Source organism: Aquarana catesbeiana, linkage group LG07, assembly GCF_042186555.1.
Source record: "Aquarana catesbeiana isolate 2022-GZ linkage group LG07, ASM4218655v1, whole genome shotgun sequence".
NCBI classification, from domain to species: domain Eukaryota; kingdom Metazoa; phylum Chordata; class Amphibia; order Anura; family Ranidae; genus Aquarana; species Aquarana catesbeiana.
In genome coordinates, this window is record NC_133330.1 from 335,899,971 (window position 1) to 335,912,845 (window position 12,875).

At 43.8% G+C, this 12,875-nt stretch overlaps 1 long non-coding RNA gene across 2 annotated transcripts; it reads right to left on the minus strand.

Moving 5' to 3' along the window:
• Positions 1-1,472: 1,472 nt before the first annotated feature.
• On the minus strand, positions 1,473-12,540 carry LOC141103853 (uncharacterized). Of its 2 annotated transcripts, XR_012235384.1 has the most exons (4): positions 12,384-12,540; positions 7,570-7,664; positions 3,470-3,581; positions 1,473-1,868 (listed from the first exon to the last, which is right to left on the minus strand). It is a non-coding gene; the product is annotated as an uncharacterized lncRNA (long non-coding RNA). The 2 variants fall into 2 exon arrangements; XR_012235383.1 differs by lacking the exon at positions 3,470-3,581 and having other exon boundaries at positions 1,477-1,868; positions 12,384-12,530.
• Between the last annotated feature and the right edge of the window lie 335 nt (positions 12,541-12,875).

Here is a 12,875-nt window from a genome sequence, read left to right on the forward strand (position 1 = left end):
GAAGAATGGGGATAAAATGTTCCTCTCTAGATGTGCAAAGCTGGTAGAGACATCCCCAAAAAGACTTGCAGCTGTAATTGCAGTGAAAGGCGGTTCTACAAAGTATTGACTCCGGGGGGCGCCATACAAATGCCCCCCACACTTTCACATGTTTATTTGTGAAAAATGTTGAAAACCATTTATAATTTTCCTTCAACTTCACAATTATGTGCCACTTTGTGTTGGTCTATCACATAAAATCCCAATAAAATACATTTACGTTTCTGGTTGTAACATGACAAAAATGTGGAAAATGCCAAGGGGTATGAATACTTTTTCAAGGCACTATAATATTTGGGGGTTCTAAGTGAAAAAGTAAAAAAATTGCCCCAGCAGGCAGCAAGTGGTTAAAATGTGAAAAAACAGAATTGAATAAGGTCCCCTTTGCTGGCTAGAGATCTGTGGTAGATGCTCCACACCACAAGTGAACAGTTCAGATATTTATTTATTTATTTATTTCAGGTTCTTATATAGCGCCGTCAATTTACGCAGCGCTTTTACATATACATTGTACATTCACATCAGTCCCTACCCTCAAGGAGCTTACAATCTAAGGTCCCTAACTCACATTCATACATACTAGGGCCAATTTAGACAGGATCCAATTAACCTACCAGCATGTCTTTGGAGTATATTTTAATACCAAACACAAGCACCCCCTATCGGAGTGCAGTTCCTCTAACGGGACTTTTTTAGCGGGGTTACCTCTAATAGAGTAGAAAATTTAAGTTTTTGTATAAAAGTATTGTAGTTTATTAGTTTAACATTTAAAAATCATTACACATGACCTAACCGTATGTACAATAAAATGGATGCATGTAATGGGAAGAAACAAATTCTATGAAGAAATGACCAATTGCAATGATACAGGTAAATAAAGACCCAATGATCATAGAAACCCAACATTTCGAGGTATGCAAAAGAGTTGACCTCTACTTCAGGGGTAACGATAATTGGTCAGAGTGGGTGTTTCATCCCTTGAAAATCATGTAGACATTCCCAAGGACATTTCCAGCATCCAGTGCGAATCAAACAACTTGCCGTCCGCCACGGCCACACAGGAATCACAGAACCAAGGTTCAAGAGGATAGAGAGGGGACCAAGTAGACCACAGGAGTGAGAGCCAGGGTGGACTGAGGTTGCTTCACAAAGGATATCCCCCATAAAGAGGAACAGACACAGTCCTCCCCTTTTCCCCCTATGAGGGCTTATAGAACAGCCTGCTTGATGGAGTATGGAGGGTGGGGGGTACAATCCCGCTAAAAAATGAAGGTGAGTGGAATCAGGTCACAGATCCCAATATGGAGCCCCAAGGAGATATTTAAATAAACCTCGGATTAATGTGGGCCAAAGTCCAAGAGGGTATACAGGTTCCCTGGTTAAGTGTAAGCCCGCATCAGTCTGTCTTTACTTCCTCCCAGCACGTCTGTATGGTGTATGGTGTAAGAAACGGATATATTTTAATAGGTCGAAGGAGGATATCCAACATTTTTTTTAAGGCCCCAACATAGCCGGCTGCATCAGAGTTTCCAGACCGATGACACTGCCTATGGACAAAGTTGCACGATTGGTGGTAATTAGACCAGTACAGTCTCAGGCACAGGGGTCTTCTTTATTTCCTAGCAGTGACGCTGCGGTGATAAGGATTCTTTCCTTGGCCTCCCTCTTCTGCCATTGGCTGGATGTGTGCAGGCCGAGCCTCGTACTGAGGTTATAAGCGGAAAGAGGCTCCATGGAGATGGGCCAGGAGTTTGGAGGTCTTTGGAAAAGCCTGAAGGCTGCTGAAGAGAACAACCATCATCTGCATCCGGGGAAGTGTCCTTCAATAACTGGAAGAGAAACAAAAGATCAGGTATTCAGAAAGAGATTTCTGCCAATCAGAAAACTTAATTTCCTGTGCGGTCACTGGGACAGGAAGTCAGGGTGAATATTCCCAATGGGGACACAAACACCAATAGCAATTTTGACAGAGGTTCTAACCCCCTGGTGCCCAACTGGTGGCCCTTTGGCAGTTCAATGTGCAGCCCCTGGGCCCCTGCCAACTGTGTTTGTATGTTCTTGCCTAGACTGACTTCCAGCAGTTAAAGGCCAATTGAACTTTTAGTTTACATCTGGTAAATACAACAGGTTCATAGAAGCAAAAGGTGTGCACAGCCTGAGTAAAAAAGCCAGTCCCCTGCCTGCAGAGTAGCACCCATGCTCTCTGTATGTGGAAGCAGCAGCCTCTCTGCACATGCCCCCCCACCCCGGTGAGTCAGAACAGGAGCTCTCCAATCAGCAGGGAGCAGGAGCTTTTCAATTGAGAGGCTTATAGGGGTTGTGTTGAGCCTTTGAAGACCACTGCAAGGGTGCCACTCTGCAGCATGCTGGCAGAGGACAGGATTTTCTACTCAGGCTGTGTTTGCTTTATAAAAAAAAAAAAAACACAACTGTAAAACTTTGCGCATCTTTTGGGAAGTAGTAATGTGGGTAGGTGACAATGACAAGGAAATGGCACCAACATCCCTGTAGATAAGTGTAGACAAGGGAAATTTTTGAGGGTGCCGGCAAAACAAGAAGAACTCATTTCAAAACTCCGCAATATGTATAAAAAAAATGACAAGATTTTTATTGCTACATACAAGACTAAGTTAAAAGGTTTTTTTGGTACAGTGGAACCTCGGATTGCGAGTAACGCGGTTAAGGAGCGTTTCGCAATACAAGCACTGTATTTTTAAAAATCGTAACTCGGTTTATGAGTGTTGTCTCGCAAAACGAGCACGATTCAGGCCAAAGCGGTGGGTAGTACCGCTTTTGGCCTGAGGTGGGGGGGGGCGGAGCCGAGCAGAGCTGAACGTCCTGTTCGGAAATGCACGGTAAGGCCCCGAGTACAGCACGGCTGACCTCGGCAAATCTCGGGTAGGAAGTCTTTCCGAGGTCAGCCGAACTGTTCTCGGGCCTTTTCGGGCGTTTCCGAGGCTCTTCAGCGCCCCCCCCCCCCCCCCCCCCCCCGCCCGCATGTGGTATTGCATCCCATTGAAATCAATGCGGAATGAATTATTTTCGTTTCCATTGACTTCAATGGGAAAACTCGCTTTGATATGCGAGTACTTTGGATTACGAGCATTCTCCTGGAACGGATTATGCTCCTAATCCGAGGTTCCACTGTATAAGTTATGTGCACATGTACAAGGAAACATCTAGAATTCAAAGCAGATGACAACATTGAATCACTCGGCAATAGCATTGGAGTGATTGTCCCAACATGTTTCGCCACTCTGGGCTCATCAAGGGATGTTTTAAAGACAATTAGATGTAACACTGCATAGAACGAAACAAAATTAAAAACATTACATTGACTTAGAATACAATAAAAAAAAATAGGAAATAAAAATAATAATGGCACGGTAGAGTAAGCTGTCGACTACAATGCCCATCACCAATCGCTCACCCATATGAGGATCTTTTGCCGGCGACTCAATGTCAAGTCAAGAAAAACCGTCACTGGGTAGTGCACATAGGGAGACACCAAATAGGGCCCGAAAAAATTGTTCGGCTGGAATCTAACCAAAGGAGTAGTGCAAAAATTAATAAATGAAAATATCCTAAGTGAAATATAAATCTACTATAAAAAAATAGTTTAAGTGAAAGGGAGTGAGGGGAGGGGGCGGAGAAAGGACTAGGAAAAGGAAAATAAGGGAGGGAAGATGACAAGTAGGGAGGGAAGGGAAGAAGGGGGGAGGAGAGGGGGAAAGAAAGGATGGAGGGGGGGGGGATCTTTTATTTTGATGCACCTGAAATGCATTTAGCTGATATTAACTGAAAGCTCAATTGGACATTAAATGCCCAAATTCTCTGACCGTCTCCTGTAATATGTCTGCAGTCTCTGACCGTCTCCTGTAATATGTCTGCAGTCTCTGACCATCTCCTGTATCATGTCTGCAGTTTCTGACCATCTCCTATAGTATATCGGCAGTCTCTGACCATCTCCTGTATAATGTCTGCAGTCTCTGACCGTCTCCTGTACTATGTCTGCAGTCTCTGATCATCTCCTGTAGTATGTAAAAGAAAAAAACGGCGCTGTTTCCAAACCTACAACTACAGCTGCAGCTCAAAGTGAAATGTACACAAGCATAAATAGATAAACGTAAGGAGCTGCGCTTCTCAAAAAACATAATTACATAGTAGGTGAGGTAAAAAAAGACACAAGTCCATCAAGGCCAACCTATGTGTGTGATTATATGTCAGTATTACATTGTATATCCCTGTATGTTGCGGTCGTTCAGGTGCTTATCTAATAGTTTTTTTGAAATTATTGATGCTCCCCGCTGAGACCACCGCCTGTGGAAGAGGATTCCACATCCTTGCCGCTCTTACAGTAAAGAACCCTCTACGCAGTAAAACTGCTTTTCTTCTAATTTTAATGAGTGGCCACGAGTCTTGTTAAATTCCCTTATGTGAAGTAAAAGGCTGACAGGGAACATCAGAAGGAGAGCGTAGCTGCACTGGACACAGCGAGTGAATAATAGAGCATTGAACCCTCACTGTGTCCTATTATAGAACTCCCAGCACAGCAGGGTATCAATATTATAATAAATCACACAGGCAGCACAGTAAGTGCTCCTTTCATTCGTTTTTTTTTTTGTTTATCAGATGATTTCATTTAGATGCGGCATTCCTTATTTCAGATAAATTCGTTACGTTCAGTTTGCCAAATTAAACGGAAATTCCAATACCTATAATTTAATAATTTATAACTATTATTATAGTTATTATTATTTATTATTAAAATAATAATAATAAAAACTATAATAATGGTTAATAATTTAATTATGTTAGAAAATACGAAAAACAAAATGATCCAAATGTTTTTCATTCTTTTGAATTTCGTTTTAGAAAATTTTAGTCTTTCGTTCAATCAAAAGCAGAGCCATGATAGAGACATTATAGGGATATGATAGAGCCATGATAGGGATATGATAGAGCCATGATAGGGATATGATAGAGCCATGATAGGGATATGATAGAGCCATGATAGGGCCATGGTAGAGGCATGATAGAGGCATGATAGGGATATGATAGGGCCATGGTAGAGGCATGATAGAGGCATGATAGGGATATAATAGGGCCATGGTAGAACCATGGTAAAGCCATGGTAGGGATATGATAAGGCCATAATAGGGCCATGATAGGGATATGTTAGATCCATGATAGGGCCATAATAGGGCCATGATAGGACCATGATAGGGATATGATAGAGCCACGATAGAGGCATAATAGAGCCATAATAGGGCCATGATAGAGCACCTGCTTACTGTGCTGTCTGTGTGATTATTGTAATGCTGATGATCATAAGACGGTGAGATGCTGCTACTTTACACTTCATTTGGGGGGAGCAGTAAAGATGTGCAGCAGAGCTGCATTTTTACTGCCCCCCAAACAAATCCACTTTAACCTCTTCCCATCCAGCGATGTACCAGTACGTCTCTGGATTAGAAGGGTGATATCTCGGTCATCACTGCAGCAATGATATCATTTTTTAGCCCCAGCAATTCTGCACAAACTAAAAGTAATCCTAGCGGCTAAGAAGCCGCTGGATTATTTTTCCAGGCAGTGGAAGGGGGTCCCCCAACCACCACCTTTAAGATGGGACCAGTAGCATCCAGTTCCTGAGACACAGTGAGAGGGGTGGATGTCGTTCCTCCCACTGCGTGACGTCACAAACCAGGAGTGGCGAGAATTGTATCACTTCCGGTTTTGTTATCATGTAAACAATCCATTACCGGCCTGAACAAGCATCTGACCAGACTGATCTTGGTTTGATCAGGTGCTTTGGAGGCCAGAGGACAGATAAGGGGGTCTAAAAGACCCCAGATCTCTCCATAAAGAGGACCTGTCATGGCCTATACTATCACAAGGGATGTTGAACATCCCTTGTGAAAGGAAAAAAACAAAGAAAAAAAATTTAAAAGATACAGTGTAAGATTTTTTTATTAAAAAAAATAAAATACAATTTAAACTGCCCCCACTCCTTTGTGCAATTGCAAACACACACATATATGTAAATGGCAACAAACCTGCATTTTGTTTTGAGCCGGGGTCAGGGGTGGGGTCAGGGGTGTGGTTGAAAGAGGCCCCATCAGGTAGGCTGTGCGGAGGCCCCATGATTTCTAACAGCCGCCCTGGTGACTCGGCTCGGGTGCCCCCATAGCAAGCTGCTTGCTGTGGGGGCACTCAACAGGAGGGAGGGGCCAGGAGCACCAATGAGGGACCCGAGAAGAGGAGGATCCGGGCTGCTCTGTGCAAAACCAACTGCATAGAGGAGGTAAGTATGCATGTCCTCCGGCCAATGCATGTCCCCCGACACCTGCTGATAAGCGAGGAGAGACACAGAACAGAGCTCTGCCTATGTAAACAAGGCAGAGCTCCATCCTGTCAGTGGGGGATGTGCTGCAAAGGGACCGATTGTATGAATGAGTGCTAAGGCTGCTTTCACACTGATGCGCTACAGTTTACCTACACCGTGGGTTCAGTGCAGTGCTCCTGTGGCTTTCCTGTGGGTTAGCTGCAATTTGCCATATAATTCTATTATATCCTGCAGGTGTGATGCACTTTCTGAAAGCACACCAAACCCGCAGGTAATAACAGAAGTCTATGGGTCAGTACAGGTAATAACAGAAGTCTATGGCTCAGTACAGGTAATAATAGAAGTCTATGGGTCAGTGCAGGTAATAATAGAAGTCTATGGGTCAGTAGAAGTAATAATAGAAGTCTATGGGTCAGTACAGGTAATAATAGAAGTCTATGGGTCAGTACAGGTAATAATAGAAGTCTATGGGTCAGTACAGGTAATAATAGAAGTCTATGGCTCAGTACAGGTAATAACAGAAGTCTATGGATCAGTACAGGTAATAACAGAAGTCTATGGCTCAGTACAGGTAATAACAGAAGTCTATGGGTCAGTAGAAGTAATAATAGAAGTCTATGGGTCAGTACAGGTAATAATAGAAGTCTATGGCTCAGTACAGGTAATAATAGAAGTCTATGGGTCAGTACAGGTAATAATAGAAGTCTATGGGTCAGTACAGGTAATAATAGAAGTCTATGGGTCAGTACAGGTAATAATAGAAGTCTATGGGTCAGTACAGGTAATAATAGAAGTCTATGGCTCAGTACAGGTAATAATAGAAGTCTATGGATCAGTACAGGTAATAATAGAAGTCTATGGGTCACTACAGGTAATAATAGAAGTCTATGGGTCAGTACAGGTAATAACAGAAGTCTATGGGTCAGTACAGGTAATAATAGAAGTCTATGGCTCAGTACAGGTAATAATAGAAGTCTATGGATCAGTACAGGTAATAATAGAAGTCTATGGGTCACTACAGGTAATAATAGAAGTCTATGGGTCAGTACAGGTAATAATAGAAGTCTATGGGTCAGTACAGGTACATTGCACCGCACCTGCAGATCAGTGTGAAAGCAGCCCAGTGTAGCGAGTACAGAGTGCAGATATCCCCATTGCTGTTTGATTTTTTATTAAAAACTGACCTCAATCTTCACTTCTTCCTCAGGATGTCTGTAGGTATCGTTGGCGGTCGCTGTCCCCAGGCGGGTATGGCTGGCAGCTGCTGCTGGCTGTCCCCCTGGATGAATATAGATGGTCGGTTTTGCTGGTACTTCTGGCGAGTGGGTACTGTTGGCGGGTGCTGGTGGGTTTTGCTGGTACTACTGGTGGGTACTGTTGGCGGGTGCTGGTGGGTTTTGCTGGTACTTCTGGTGGGTACTGTTAGCAGTTATTGCTAGTGGGTATTACTGCTGGGTACTCCTGGTGGGTATCGCTGGCGGCTGGTGTCTCAGGCAAAGTACATTTGGTATCACTCCGCCTGTGACAGGAGCCGGCACTATACAGGACTCATCGGCTCTGCTCTCTACTGCAGCCGCATGCTTGCTCTAGCGACGGCTCCATTCACACCGATTCTCGGGGATGGCGGGTCGGAGAACCCGTGATCTGGGCTTGCTGACCGGCCACCCCAGAGCAGGAGGTGGCGGGTCACGTCAGAGGGCGCTGTGGGCCAGCGGTTGGGCACCCCTGGTATATAGTATTAGCAGTGATCACTGTATTGGTGTCACTAGTTCCCACAATGTGTCAGTCAGTGTCAGATTGTCCACCGCAATATTACAGTACCGCTAGAAGTCGCTGATCGCCGCCATTACTAGTATGAATAAAGAAATATAAATTCCAGTATATATCGCATAGTTTGTAGATGTGATAACGTTTCTTGAAACCAATCAATTTACACTTAGGCCCCTTTCACACTGGGGCGGTTTGCAGGCGCTATTGCGCTAAAAATAGCGCCTGCAAACCGACCCAAAACAGCCGCTGCTGTCTCTCCAGTGTGAAAGCCCCGAGGGAGCGGTGCGCTAGCAGGACGGGAAAAAAAGCCTGCTAGCAGCATCTTCGGAGTGGTGGAGGAGCGGTTTATACAGCGCTCCTTCACCACTCCTGCCCATTGAAATCAAATGGGACAGCGCGGCTATTCTGCAGAGGCGCTTTGCGGTGGTTTTTAACACTTCTCGGTCGCTAGCAGGGGGGTAAAATCGCCCCCGCTAGCGGCTGAATACCGAAGGTAAAGCGCCGCTATCATTAGTGCCACTTTACCGCCGACGCCGCCCCAGTGTGAAAGGGGCCTTATTGGGTTATTTTTACCAAAAACATTTCGCTTAAATTGATGAAGAAATTCGATTTAAAAAAAAACAAAAAAAAACAATTATTGGAAATGTTTTATAGCGGGAAGTAAAAAGATATAATTTTTTTTTCAAAACTGTAGTTTTTTTCCTGTTTATAGCGCAAAAAATTTAAAAAAGCGGTGAGGTGATGAAATCCCAGCAATAAAAAGCGCTATTTGTGGGATAAAACGATAGAAATTAGATTTGTGTACGGCGTCACATGACACGCCATTGTCAGGGAAAGTCACATGTGCGCTTCAGGAGGCGATTCTGCCGCCACTCATTATGACACCAAAGGGGGAACTTTGTCCCCGGAGGAGCCCAGAGCGCCCCCTGATGGGGGATCTATCAGACATTTTAGGGGGGTTTAGCTGGGGCCCCCCTGATTCCATTCTGTATGATCAGAGGAGAGCAATACCCCCCCAGGGGAAACCCTTGGGACAGTCAGAGATTACATACATGACACAAGAGAGAGTCAGAGATTACATACATGACACACGGGACGGTCATAGATTATATACATGACACACGGGACGGTCATAGATTATATACATGACACACGGGACGGTCATAGATTATATATATGACACACGGGACAGTCATAGATTATATATATGACACACGGGACAGTCATAGATTACATACATGACACACGGGACAGTCACAGATTACATACATGACACAAGGGACAGTCACAGATTACATACATGACACATGGGACAGTCACAGGTTACATACATGACACACGGGACAGTCACAGATTACATACATGACACACGGGACAGTAACAGATTACATACATGACACACGGGACAGTCATTGATTACATACATGACACACAGGACAGTCATAGATTACATACATGACACACAGGACAGTCATAGATTACATACATGACACACAGGATGGTCAGAGATTGCATACATGACACAAGGGACAGTCACAAATTACATACATGACACACGGGACAGTCATAGATTACATACATGACACACGGGACAGTCATAGATTACATACATGACACACGGGACGGTCACAGATTACATACATGACACACGGGACGGTCACAGATTACATACATGACACACGGGACAGTCATAGATTACATACAAGACACAAGGGACAGTCATAGATTACATACATGACACACGGGACAGTCATAGATTACATACATGACACACGGGACAGTCATAGATTACATACATGACACATGGGATGGTCAGAGATTGCATACATGACACAAGGGACTGTCACAGATTACATAGATGACACACAGGACAGTCACAAATTACATACATGATCACGAGATGGTCACAGATTACATACATGACACACGGGGTACATGAGAAGGAGATGGCACCCCATTGGTCACGCAGGGCCGCTGTTAGAATTCATGGGGCCGCCTACAACCTACCTGACAGCCCCCCTGGAAATGAAAAGAAAACTAGCCGTGTATAGGAGACATTGGGCCACATTGACATTTGAGGTCACCTGAATGTGTGACAAAGTGCGCAGGTAACGGGCAATCTGCAGCGCATTCCGGAAATGTACTTCACATGTGCAAAGAACTTGTGGTGCCCAATAATTGTTAATGGCGCCCCAAATGCGATGTGTTTGTCACATATATGGCGGCCCATTGAAGTGAACGGGTTCCCCTATGTGCGAAATACAAGGAGATGTGATGAGGAATGTTTGTTATGTGAAGTATACAGGGATCTTAGGGATGGTATATAGAAATGTGATGAGGAATGTTATGTGAAGTATACAGGGATCTTAGGGATGGGATATAGAAATGTGATGAGGAATGTTATGTGAAGTATACAGGGATCTTAGGGATGGTATATAGAAATGTGATGAGGAATGTTTGTTATGTGAAGTATACAGGGATCTCAGGGATGGGATATAGAAATGTGATGAGGAATGTTATGTGAAGTATACAGGGATCTCAGGGATGGATATAGAAATGTGATGAGGAATGTTATGTGAAGTATACAGGGATCTCAGGGATGGATATAGAAATGTGATGAGGAATGTTATGTGAAGTATACAGGGATCTTAGGGATGGGATATAGAAATGTGATGAGGAATGTTATGTGAAGTATACAGGGATCTTAGGGATGGTATATAGAAATGTGATGAGGAATGTTATGTGAAGTATACAGGGATCTTAGGGATGGTATATAGAAATGTGATGAGGAATGTTATGTGAAGTATACAGGGATCTCAGGGATGGGATATAGAAATGTGATGAGGAATGTTATGTGAAGTATACAGGGATCTTAGGGATGGTATATAGAAATGTGATGAGGAATGTTATGTGAAGTATACAGGGATCTTAGGGATGGTATATAGAAATGTGATGAGGAATGTTATGTGAAGTATACAGGGATCTTAGGGATGGGATATAGAAATGTGATGAGGAATGTTATGTGAAGTATACAGGGATCTTAGGGATGGGATATAGAAATGTGATGAGGAATGTTATGTGAAGTATACAGGGATCTTAGGGATGGTATATAGAAATGTGATGAGGAATGTTATGTGAAGTATACAGGGATCTTAGGGATGGATATAGAAATGTGATGAGGAATGTTATGTGAAGTATACAGGGATCTTAGGGATGGTATATAGAAATGTGATGAGGAATGTTATGTGAAGTATACAGGGATCTTAGGGATGGATATAGAAATGTGATGAGGAATGTTATGTGAAGTATACAGGGATCTCAGGGATGGATATAGAAATGTGATGAGGAATGTTATGTGAAGTATACAGGGATCTTAGGGATGGTATATAGAAATGTGATGAGGAATGTTATGTGAAGTATACAGGGATCTCAGGGATGGTATATAGAAATGTGATGAGGAATGTTATGTGAAGTATACAGGGATCTCAGGGATGGTATATAGAAATGTGATGAGGAATGTTATGTGAAGTATACAGGGATCTTAGGGAGGGTATATAGAAATGTGATGAGGAATGTTATGTGAAGTATACAGGGATCTTAGGGATGGTATATAGAAATGTGATGAGGAATGTTATGTGAAGTATACAGGGATCTTAGGGATGGTATATAGAAATGTGATGAGGAATGTTATGTGAAGTATACAGGGATCTCAGGGATGGTATATAGAAATGTGATGAGGAATGTTATGTGAAGTATACAGGGATCTTAGGGAGGGTATATAGAAATGTGATGAGGAATGTTATGTGAAGTATACAGGGATCTTAGGGATGGTATATAGAAATGTGATGAGGAATGTTATGTGAAGTATACAGGGATCTCAGGGATGGTATATAGAAATGTGATGAGGAATGTTATGTGAAGTATACAGGGATCTTAGGGATGGTATATAGAAATGTGATGAGGAATGTTATGTGAAGTATACAGGGATCTCAGGGATGGGATATAGAAATGTGATGAGGAATGTTATGTGAAGTATACAGGGATCTTAGGGATGGGATATAGAAATGGCTGGACAGAGATTCCTGGCACATGGAGAGACATAGAGATGTCTTCACTGTCTTCTTGCTCAGCTCTGCAGTGACAACTCTCTGCACTTCTAGGCTGGCTTCATATTCACTTCTCTCCAAAATCCTAAAGTTTTGTGACTTTGTTCCCCTCCCCCACTCACCCCCTCCAGCAGAAGTACTACTCCATCCAAAGCCTGGAGTTCAGTGATCACAGAGCAGTGACAGTATGATCTGGAGGGAGGGGGGTCAGAGGTCAGGACTCAGGGAGGAGGAGCTGAAGAAAACTTCCTACTCACCCTGACCAATCACAACACTGACGAGGGGGAGTTTCAGGCCTGGAAAGTAATGCACTTCCAGGAACTCCTCCCTCTTCCAGGCCACACCCCCCCCCATCCTGCCCACTCAAGCAGCAGCCTGCAGGAGATAGGCTGGGAACCTGCAGGGGGCGGAGACTCCAGTGTCTGGCATTTATGGGGCTAATGGTTTCCATGGAAATCATCACCTCGGCTTGTTTACCTTCTGCCGTCTGAGCCGCACATGCGCAGTAGCTGCAGGGAGGATTTCATGCTTCTCCTGTGAAGTCACGTGGCCTCGTTCTGACCGTTACGTGCAACACGTGACTGCAGCAGAGAGCGACCTAACGGCTCACGTGG